Raw genomic sequence first — 11710 nt, forward strand, 5'->3', positions numbered from 1 at the left:
ACCTAATGAAACCTATTAGCTAATTCTCTGTGCCATATATTTCCCATGTTACCAAAATACTCTCGACTCTTTAGCTAAAAGAGACATCTGACCTCCCTTGTTGCTGTGGTCCTCAGAACCAGGTTAAATGTAGCCCTCTGGGCAAGTATTTTTTACGTTAAGATCTCGTAATGGATTCCTTGGGTTTGGAACTCCAGCTCACTAGGGTGTTAGGACCTCTCTGGCCAGGCCTCAAGTGGGAGTGCCCGGACACCCCTGATAATGTTAGGAGTGTCCTGTCTCCCGTTGCTCTGGAATCCTACTTCTTGGTCTGTGACTTCACGCACTAGCTGTTTGTAAACAAAGCATCTGTATACTAATAAGAGACACCGCCTGTCAGTTGGTGGGGAAGCTCCTTTGACATGGTGCGATTTTGACGAGATAGAGGACTCTGGGGCCACGAGGATGTCCTGACAAGCCTGACTTCCCCACGATCACAACATTTGAACTTTGGCTGTAAATGAGAAGTCTGTAAGTCTATAACTTGGAACACTTTACAACCCTGTATTTTAAAGATGGCTTCCTAATAAAATCCAGAAACACGCAGCCCTGTGGTCAGACACTCGTGACGTGCGTGCCTCTGATTTTCAAGGTGCTGTGCTGGATAGCTGGCATTGCCCGGGTTTGAGGAAAATGGATGGTTCGATGTGCTTACAAAGTACCTTTGTGCAAAGCCGGCTGGCCACGTCGGTTCCTATTTTACTGTAAAACTGATCCTGTCTGTTCCAGATCCATTCTCCCGGGAGCGTCCGTGCAGACTGACACACACCCCTCCTCTAGCGGTGGAGACGTTGGTGTTTGGTAGTCAAGGGTTTCTGCTGGACATTTGAATGTGATAAACAGCCTAGCATTACTTGGAAAATACTACGTATGGAATGTGTACATTTCCAGGGCCGAGTATTGTCAATCAAGAGGTTTGCCATGATTTCCTTCCTGCCAAAAAATAAACACATGAAACTGCGCCCTCTTGTGGATGGACTGTTTTGCCAGTGGCAGCGCCTCCGCTCCTCCCCCTGATCTCTGCCCTCTACCCCCGCACCGCCTCATGCCAGCATGAGGGTCTACCAGCGTCCCTACATAGACTCTGAAGAGCAGGGTGAGTGGAAGCCAGGTTGCAGGACCCCAGGAGCCACGGAGTCTGACCCCAGGGGGAGCCAGAAAACCATTTGCCCAAATTGCTTGTTGCCTGAACAGTGACAGCTGTTCGGCTTCCTCTCCCCAGATGGAAGCAGTCTGGCTCACCATCCTCCCACAGGGACTCGGGCTGCCAACCTGCTTCCAAATGCAGCATGGGAACAGTAGCCCCATGCCATCAGAGCCAGAGGCAGCGTGTGATGCCTAAACCCATAAGCGGGTGAGGATGCTGGCTGAGGTATTGTGCCTAACAGAAGGAGGAGGAATGGGAGGGATCTATCAGAAAAAGGGCCATCGGGGGCAGTTTGCTCACAGAGAGACCACAGGGCGCCTTGTGCTCGGGACTCCTGGCAGAGACCTGGACACAGCTTCACCAGTCTCAGAACTCTGTTTTCTCATACTGATACCTAAATCAGAAAATAACACCAGTGTTAACAATCTCATCAAACACGTCCTATCCCTGTTTTGTACCTCAAAAAACCTAGGCTCTTTTGTGGGGCCCTGGGTTCTGTCTGACGTGAACCATTGGCCGTCCGCATCCATGGGTTCTGTGCCTGTGAACTCAACCAACCAGAGCTCAGAAATACTTAGGGGAAAAGTGGACCAGTCGTTAACACGTACAGATTGTTTTTCTCACCCTGATTTCCTAAATAATACAATATAACAACTATACATGTAGTATTTGCAGTGTATTAGGTATAAGCAATCAAGAGGTGGTTTAAAACATACATGAAGATATGCATGGATAAGCCGGGCGTGGTGGCACACGCCTGTAATCCCAGTACTTGGGAGGCTAAGGCAGAAGGATTGCAGGTTTGAAGACAGCCTCAGCAGGTAGTGAGACTCATCAATCGATCAAGACCCTGCTTCAAAAATAAAATAGGGCTGGGCGTGCTGCTCAGAGGTAGGATGCCCGTGGATTCAATCTCTAGTACCAAAAAACAAACAAACAAAAAAAGATATGCATGGGCTATCTGCAAAAACTACACAACTCTATTTAGGGAACTTGAGCGTCCATTATTTTGATATCCAAAGGGAGTCCTAGAACCAACCCCCTGCAGATAATTGAAGGACAACTGTCTATACATCCCCAGTAACTCAGGACACAGAATGGGTGTTTGTTGGCTTCCATCGCTGGACAAAAGAACAGCTGTGAAAGAGAACAACTTTAGAGGAATAAAGGTTTGCTTGGCTCGCTGTTTCAGTCCATGGTTGTCTGGCTCCACACCTCAGGACCCGAGGCCAGGCAGAACATGGCAGAAAGGTGTGGCAGAGGAGAGTTGCTCCGCTCGTGACAGCGGGAAGCCGGGAGAGAAGCAGGGGCCAGGGACAACAGAGAGTGCCCAGAGGCACACTCCTGAGGACCCACTCTCTCGTCGGTTTCACCTTCTCCAGTCTCCATTCCCTCCCATAGTCCATTCAGAGAATGAACCCTCAACAAGTTCATATATCGATGAGGTCAGAACTCTCAGGATCCAGTCACTTCCCCAAACCCCTGCCTCTGAACATCGCTGCCCTAGGGCCCAAGCCTTCCACATGGGAGCCTTTGGGGGACACTCCAGACCCACTGGTCATACCATCCCTGGAGACAATTTAGAATTTCCCCGCTCCGCCCCACAGTTGGTCTGTGCTGGCCCTTAGAGTATCTTGTCTGTCGCGAAGCAGCTGGCCAACCGAGAGAGATCACTCCAGCTTCGTCCCCGGCTCCCACTCCTTGGCCCTGTCCTCTGTCTCCTGTCCCTCCTTCACTTCGCTCACAGCCCTCTCCTCCTCTCGCCTTCTCTGCCATCAACCCTTTAGCCTACAAGCAGACAGAAGCCTGGAATGGCAGCGGCCCTACTGTGCGGCCACAGAACTAGGAAGGAAAGAGGTGAGCAAGCAGACTCTTATCTGAGGTGTGAGCACCCTGAGATTTCCCCTCCAGAGGCTCTCCTGTTTAAACAAGATCATCTGCCCAGCGTGGTGGCTCAGGCTTGTAATCCCAGTGCTTGGGAGGCGGAGACAGGAGGATCACAGGGTTTTGGCCAGCCTCAGCTACTTAGGCCCTCTGCAACTTAGACCTTATTTCTAAATTTAAAAACAAATCAAGATCATCTGTCTGTACCAGAGGGCCAAGGATTGGAGGAAGTGGGGGGATGGGAAGGAGCATCTGGGAAGTGAGGCGTGCTGGCCGAGGGCTGACCACTGAGCTTCTGGATATGAGGAATGTGCTGGGGCTTGTGGACCATACCCAGAGCAACCAGGGATGCTCCCATGGTCGGTCCCCTGAGCCTGAGATACTGTGGACAAGAGGCTGCTTAAAGCCCAGAGCCACCAACGGGTACAGCCACCAGCTGACCTCTGGGAACAGGTTGGGCCCCTACGCTGTCAGGTGCAAGACATGTGGGCCCCAAAGCTTTCGACCCAAACCTCCATCGCAGCTCTAGTTGTACCTGCCATTGCAATCAGCTGGAGGTAAGTTCAATCCCCAGCAAAGCAAACACTCACCTGGTTGTGGTTCGTAAAGACGGGTCCCTCAATCCTACCCCAGCTACTTAACTTCACATCTCTGAAGGTAAGGACCTGCTCCCAGCTTGATTTAAACACTGCAGATGAGCCGGGCGTGGTGGCGCACGCTTGTAATCCCCGTGCTTGGGAGGCTGAGACAGGAGGATCGCGCTGGTTCGGAGCCAGCCTTGCTGGCTTAAGAGACCCTGTTTCCAAATTTAAAAAAAAAAAAATAGGTCTGGGAGTGTAGCCCAGAGGTAGAAGGGCTTCCAGGAACCCCAGTACCACCAAAAAAAATAAATAAATAAACACTGCAGATGACTAAAACACACAGCCAGGGTCACAGTGACTCTACGAAGGAAAAGCAAGGTACCCAGCTTCCGGACCTGATGCCCAGGTACGGAAAAGGATCTATGGGGGAATGGCAGGGCCATCGGGGAGCCACGGGGGAACGGCAGGGGCTGCTTCCCCTGGAAGATTGTACACGTCCATCGCTAAAAACTAGGGAAATCCAGAGAATCCTAGAGGAAGCCCCACCTGGACACCGGGAGCTTCTCCCAAGGAAGAGGCCTGCGAGGAGCCCCGACTGTCTCAGCACCCTGCGGTCACCCTGGGGAGGGGAGCAGAGTAGACACCCCCACTGCCCAGAAGCGAACCGCCGGGGCCCTCCTGACCCAAGCTTGCCTTGATGGGTGAGTGCTACCATACGGTCCCGCACACACCCACTGCACAGTGGGCCAGGTCCACAGCTACAGCGGGATTGCCCAGGCATCCGCAGGAGAGCCGCCTGGAGGGGCCAGGCTTCACACCTGCCAAGGAGAGACTCGGGGATGTAGCCAGGAACAGAGGTCACAGCACCCTCCGCACACCTGGGGCGGGGCAGGGCGGGAGGGGTTCGCCTGGGGCCACTCCCCCACCTGGGTCAATATTGACCTGGACTGCCAGAGATAAGCCTAAGAAAGAACTCCAAGCCCCGGGAACCTGCCTGGCAGGGTAGTGGGTCATGGGCCCCCACATCCTGCAAGAAGAAAAGTCAGTAGGTCAAGAGAAAAGCCAACCAACTCCATCCAACTCCAGGGGTGGGGCGAGCCCTGCCCCTCACCCTCAGAGCACCTCTGAGCCTGCCCTGGGCCTCGTTTTCCCCTCTTTGCACCCTAGCGGTGAGAGCCAGCCCCAGGAATGATCCGGGGCAGGCACAAAGGCCAGATCTCGCACTTGGGAGGCTGAGACAGGAGGATCACACGGGTTTGAAGCCAGCCTCGGCTACTTAGTGAGGCTCTCAGCAACTTAGTGAGACTCTGTTTCCAAATAAGAAAATAGGTCTGGGAGTATGGCCCGGAGGTAGAAAGCCCCTGAGTTCCACCCCCAGTACCACAAAAAAGAAAGAAAAAAAAAAGGCCAGATCTCAGACCCCATCTCTCTTGGGCCTGGGGTCAGCTATCAATGGGTGGTGATTCTGGTAGGCAATGTCTTTTGGGTCCCAGGAATCCAGAGATTCTGAGAGGAGAGGTCCTAGTGCCCCTACTCAGCTGTGGGAACCGCGCTAGGTTGGGGGTCCTGCTCAAAATGGGAGCTGCCGGTGTATCCGCCTCTCTGAGGAGGAAATAAATTTAAAAGGAATGTTCCCAGAGTCACTCAACCTGTGCACCCTGGGGCAGGGGCTGGAACCGGATCCCTGGAGGGCCCTGCTGCTGGCAAGGGGGAGGGACCCACAAAGGGCAGGTGCATGCATGCATGCACGCGCACACACACACACACACACACACACACACACACACACACACACACCTGCTGGGCCAGGCACAAGCCACAAGAACATGTAAATAAACATTTACCAAGAAACTGCAGATCACCAGGTCCCAGAGGAGACAGAGCTGTGCAGGGGGCTCACGTTTCCTCTGGGACACAGACCTCAAACAATCATCCAGTCACAAAGGCAACCAGATCACAGAGCAGGGAGGTGAGGACGTGGCCCAGGAGGCTGCGTTCGTGAAGGCGGGCAGGCCCGTGGGGTCAGGGCCCAGATGCAGAAGAGGAGCTGGCCAGGCCAGACCAGGAGAGGCCTCCAGGAGAAAAAGACAGCAAAGTGCCGGGCGTGGTGGCCCATGCTTGTAATCCCAGCATTTGGGAGGCTGAGACAGGAAGATCGCGGTTCGTGGCCAGACTCAGGTACTTAGGCCCTCTGCAACTCAGTGAGACCCTGTTTCAAAAAGAATTTAAAAAATAGGGCTGGGGGTGTAGCTCAGAGGTAGAATGACCCTGGGTTTCATCCCTAGTACTGAAGAAAAAAAATATTGGGCTGGTGGTGTAATTCAGAGGTAGAATGCCTGTGGGTTCAATGTCTAGTACCACACACAAAAAACAAATTGTAGAGAGAGAAAACAGAAGGATGGGTGTGTGTGGGGGGGGTCGTGGGGTGTAGGGTTTCAGATTTGCAAGATGAAGGAAGGGCTCTGCAGGTGGATGGGGTGATGGTGAATGTTCTTAAGGGACAGGACTGAACTGAGTGGCAGAGGAGGGAATGGGGACAAGAAAATGGGAAGAAACCAGGACACAAATTCTTGCTGGGCACAGGGACAGGAGGAGACAGGCCACCGGGCACACAGAGACGGAGCCAAACACCGACGCCACCCCACGCAGCGACAGGCAGGCCGCCGTCACGGGCACTCTGATGCGGTGCAGGCACACAGGGACTAACCGAGTGCCCTGGCTCTCAGGACCCTTCCCGCACAGAGACCCGCTGCTACCTGCTAGACAGGAGCACATCATGGCTGTGGTCCTGCAGGGCGTGGACCAGCCCAGAGCTCCTGGAGTCCCCAGCCTCCGTGACCGGGACCTCAGCGGGCAGTCTTCAGCGCATGGCCTTGGAGGGGTCAGGACTGGGGCCTGTGGCCTAAGGTAGGAGGAAGTTGTGCCCTGGGAGTTTCCAGAAGGCTCTATTTCCAGAACCTTCTGTATCCGCCGTCAGGTGGGAAAGTAGGAGCGCACAACCGAGGAGTGAGACAGGTGACGGCCTGCAAGGGCCGGGCTGGCCTCTCCCACGATGGGTATCGGGTTCCCTAGGGAGGGCTAGGCTGGGCAGGGAGCCCGAGTTGGGAGGTAGGGTGGAGAGGGCAGGGAAGGTCTGGACGGAGCCCTGGCCGCCTCCCCCGTGTGTCCTGGGTCTCACAGCCCCAGCCGTAGTCACTCTTACCCTGCAGTGTGCAACAGCGGCCCGACCCCCTGGGTCCAGGACGGGCCACCACGCCGCGGTCTGTGGTCAGAAAAGAAAATCACAGTATCCCTACTCCTCACCTCTTAGCCCAGCCAGACTGGCATGCCCTGCTTAAACTGGACCCTGCTCCCCAGGACGAGGGTCGCCCAGGCCCTGGGAAGGGGACTGGCCCCCAGACAGCCTGTCAGTGTTTGTTGGCTGACTAGGCCAGAAGGCCCAGCCCTCTGAGCTCTAAGGGATGGGTGCGCCCTGCAGGGCGGGGCTGGCATTGAGTTACGGGTGGGAGGGGCAGTGGGCAGAGTCGGGCCCTGTGCCAAGCCCAGCACTGCCCACAGGCAGGGCAAAGGCGCCAGCAGCTTCCAGCAGGTAGGCCGGCCCGGGCTCCAAGGGACGATGGGAGTGTGCTCAGAGTGGAGGGGTGCTCCGAGCCAGGGCAGAGGGCGTGGGGTCCCAGGGCTGTGGGGGCGTGGGGGAACAGAGCCCAGCAGGCCTGGGGGGTGGCCAGCAGCCCCCCTTTGTGTCCGGCGCTGTGAGAGCGCTGTGGAGGCAGGAGCAGGGTGATCTGTGTGTAACCGGGGTCCCTGTCACCCCCAGCTCCCCTCTCCTCCTACCCCAGCAAGCTGGGTGCCTCCCCCTTCCTGGAAGTTGAACAAAGCCCCCTCAGAGCACAGGTGGGGGAGAGAAAGGGGCTCGAGGAGGAGGGAGGGGCCCTCAGGGAAAAGAGGGGACAGTGGGAGGAAGAGGGGCCCTCTGGAGAAGGGACTGGCACCTGGAGAGGTTACAGGAGCCCAGAAAAGGGGTGGGGGAGGGGTCCTGGGAAAGCGGGGAGGAACTGGGAGAAAACGCAGCCCCGGAGGGGGCCGGAGCTTGGGGAAGAGAAAGGGGGCCTTGGATGGAGGGTGTGGGCCCCCAGGGGAGAGAATGGAGGGGAGGGGACAGGTGGGGCTGGGCCAGTGAGGGAAAGGAGCCCCAGGGGACAGAGTAGGCAGCTTGTGGGCTAGAGGTGGGGCCCTGGGAGGGTGGGGTCTTTGAGGAGTAGGGAGAGCCTAGAGGGAAGAAGAGGGGATAGAGGGGACCCCTGCTTTTTGCACATCCCTTCGGCCACCTCTTCCCACGCCCCAGGTGGAAGATGGTGAACACCAGTGGTTTGGGGTGGGGCCGTAGCCTTGGCAGCCTCGACTCTGGCTCCCCAGGTTAGAACTGGATATGGGGATGCCCTCCCAGTCACCCTGGGGCTGATTCCCTCCTTTCCATGAAGCCAGCCTAGTCCCAACTCCCACTGCAGGCTTGACTCTCCTGGCCCACCTGGGTCCTGCGGTTAGGGACCCCGCAACACGAACCACATCTCCGGGTCCCTGCCTGTCCACTGGTCTCTGCCTGTCACTAGTGTCCTGCTGCAGGGTCACCACCCAGGTATCTATGCTGGCCACTCAGTGCCACAGTGCTTTCTGTGGCTCCAGATCACCGTTTCAGGGCCACTGTGCCTGCCTGTCACACATACCATCTTGCCAGGACCTGGATGGTTCTAGGTGCGGCTGGGGTGCTCCGTGACCCCTGCGGCATTCACACAGGCTCCGCTGGCCATAGGGAGCCCCCTGCATTCATCCAATAACCTCTGCTGAGTGCCTGCTGGGTGCCAGGCAGCGGGGTCCTGCCGTGAACCAGGGACAAACCCCAGCTTCCCAGGGTCTCCTGCTCCTTGGGGGAGACCAAAGCCAGCAGCAGGCATGGTGACCCTCTCTGGGCACCCCCTCTTTCTCTGATTCCCCCATACTGTGCCCTGTGGACTCTCCGGGGCTGGAGCACAGGCTCCGGGACCCTGGACAAAGAACTGAGGAATGCGTGTCACTCTGCCTCTGAATCAGGGCCCTGGTCAGCAGGGTATTGTTGATGGTGCTGCTAATGAGACAGGGCTGGAGTGAGCGCCACGCCAGGCCTGAGTGAGGGACTCAGAAGAAGTGGCGTGGGGCCGGGTGTGGTGGCGCACACTTGTCATCCCAGCAGTCAGGAGGTACAGACCGGAGAATCGCGGTTCACAGACAGCCTCAGTCACTTAGCGAGGCCCTTCGCAACTCAGTGAGACCCTGTTTCAAAACATAAAAAGACTAAAAAATAGGGCTGAGGGTGTAGCTCAGAGGTAGAGTGCCCCTGGGTTCCATCCCCAGAACCACAAAGAAAAAAAAGAAAAAAAGTGGTGTTGGCATTAGGCATCTCCCAGCAAAGCAGCAACAACAGTTGGAGCTGGCAGGATTGAGGTTAGATGTAGGAAGGCCTTCCATACACGAAAGAATGACCAGAACACACACACACACACACACACACACACACACACACACACACGCGTGCGTGCATGCATGCATGCTTCTGAAGGAATGGAACACATGGGGACATCAGGGAGTTCAGTCCATACTGCCGAGATGTAAGAAAATCAACAGAATCAGTAGTGGTGGTGCAAGCCTGAAATCCCAGTACTTGGGGGAGGGGGGGACGAGACAGGAGGATCGCAGGTTCAAGGCCAGCCTCAGCAACCTAGCAAGACTCTCGGAAACATAGCTAGACCCTGTCTCAAAAAATAAAGGAGCTGGTGGTGTAGCTCAGAGGTAGAATGCCTCTGGGGAAAGAAAAGAAAGGAAGGAAGGAAAGGAGAAAGAAAGAAAGAAAGGAAGGAAGAAAGAAAGAAAGAAGAAAGAAAGAAAGAAAGGGGAGGAGAGAGGGAGGGAGGGAGAGAGGGAGGAGAGAGAAAGACCACGGCGTTGAGACCCCACCCGCCTTCCCCCATACCTCCCAACCATATTTCCTCCTCAGATACCCGATACTTCCTCCTCCTCTGCCCACACAGAACCACTGAGTGAGCACAAACCCAAGCAGCCGAGTGCCTGTTCGCAGAGCCTGAGTGATTAGCGCTCAGCCCTATTTCAAGACTCCGTCAGAAGTGCTCGTGCCTCCTTTGCCAGCACTCACGCCGGCAGAGGGCCGTCACAGGGCCGTCACTAGCTGCCATCTGCCACAGTCTCCAGAGCCCGTCCTTGTGTCCCGAGTCCGTCTGGGTGTGTGGAACTTCGTCTTGTCTGCAGAGCCTGGTTTTGCTCTGAGCCTTGGTCTATCCTCAGAGTCCCGATCTCCTTCAGCAGTTCCCCTGTGTATACGACTTGACTTGCGTTTACAGCAGAAACCACCCTGCTGCGCACGCAGCCCATTCTGGTCCACAGAGCTTGCCTCGTGCCTCGTCTGGGCCACCTCTTTCCGCCTCTGACACTGTCTCTGCTTGCAAAGCATCGGTCCTGATCCACAGAGCCATTTCCTCCTCTGTGGGTGTCTCTGGCTTCAGACCGTGTCACCAGACCTCTTGCTATCTCAGAGCCCGGTCTGTCTGAAGTCTGTGGAGCACCTTTGACACTCTCCAGGGCCCCCACAACCGATCTGAATTTCCCTAGAAACTGTGCTTGCTGGTAGATGTGTCTGATGTAGAGCCCACCTGGTGGGGCGGGGCGGGTCTGTCTGGGAGCACTGGTATCTTTCTGCAGCGCACATCTCTGTCAGCAGAGCCTGGACCTGTCTGTGCACTTCTTTATCTCTGTTAGCAGAGCTGGCCTCCCTTCACAGAGCCTTTGCCTGCTTCCAAACTCACTTTCTATAACGCTGGTTCCTGTTTGCAGGACCCAGGGCTCTCCCCAGAAGCCAGCCCAGACATCTTGCCCATGTCTGGAGTAAGCGTGCTTGTGCACACAGCTGACACTTCTGCCACTCTTGTAGCAGACCCTGTCCTTCGCTGGAGAAGCAGTCCCTGTTCCTAGAGCCTGTCTGTCTGTAGAACCTGGGTAGGCTTGTAACACCTCTCCCTACCTGCAGAGCCTCAGCTATGGACTCTCCACTCACAGGGCCTGTGTCTCTTCCCAGAGCCTGAGTGGCTTTGCAGATGGCTGGTTCCCACCTCCCTGTACACAGGAGTTGAGTCTGTTTGCAAACGTTACATCCTGCATACGGAGTGTGACCGTACCTCCAGAGCTTTTGCCTGTTTCAAGAGCCTGCCTCTGTCTGGGAAGCCTTCCTATGGTGAAGATGAGGTGCCTGCTTGCAGAACCCTGACCATCCATGGACCTGTCCCTACGGGCAGAGTTAGCCCCCAATTCAGAGTCTGTGTCTCTAGGGCTTGTCCACATCTGCACTTGCAGAGCCCATGGCAGTCCGCAAAGCTCCTACATGCCTGCCACTGTGACTGTTTATAAAGCCTGTGCCAGAGTTCACAGTTTTGCACGTCCGCCAGCCTGTCCCAGGGTGGTGCCCGTGTCTGTAGCACAAGTTGTCTGTACACACAGAGGGTTCCTGTCTACAAAATTCGTTCCCATTGAGAGGACCTGGGCCTGCTGCTAGCCTTTCTTGGGTCTGAGGAAGCGGTCCCTGCTTGCAAAGTTCAAACCTGTTCACAGAGCCCTTTCCTATCCACACAGCTTGCAAGTCCTCTGTCCATCTGCATAGCCTGATCCTAACTTTGTCTGGAGGACCGATGCCCGTTTGTTACTCTACTGTTGAGTACAGAGCCTGTCTTCCTCTGCAGGGCTGAGTCCCATTTCAAGAGACTCTCCATGGTGACAGAGTAGGCCTCTGCCTGCCCAGGCTGTTCCTGTCTTTGCCTGTCTGCAGCACCAACCAGTGTCTACACTGAGCCCCTGAATGCAGATCCTGTGTGTGTCCACATAACCTGCTTCTAACTCTGTGTGCAGAGGTTCTCACTGGCTTCAAAGCCTGGCCCTGGCCTGAGAGTTTAGCCCTGTTTGAAGAACACACGCACAGATGAACTAGGTCCTTGTTTACAAAGTCCCTGTCTGTTTGGTGGTC

Source organism: Muscardinus avellanarius, assembly GCF_963383645.1.
Source record: "Muscardinus avellanarius genome assembly, chromosome: 18".
Taxonomy (NCBI): domain Eukaryota; kingdom Metazoa; phylum Chordata; class Mammalia; order Rodentia; family Gliridae; genus Muscardinus; species Muscardinus avellanarius.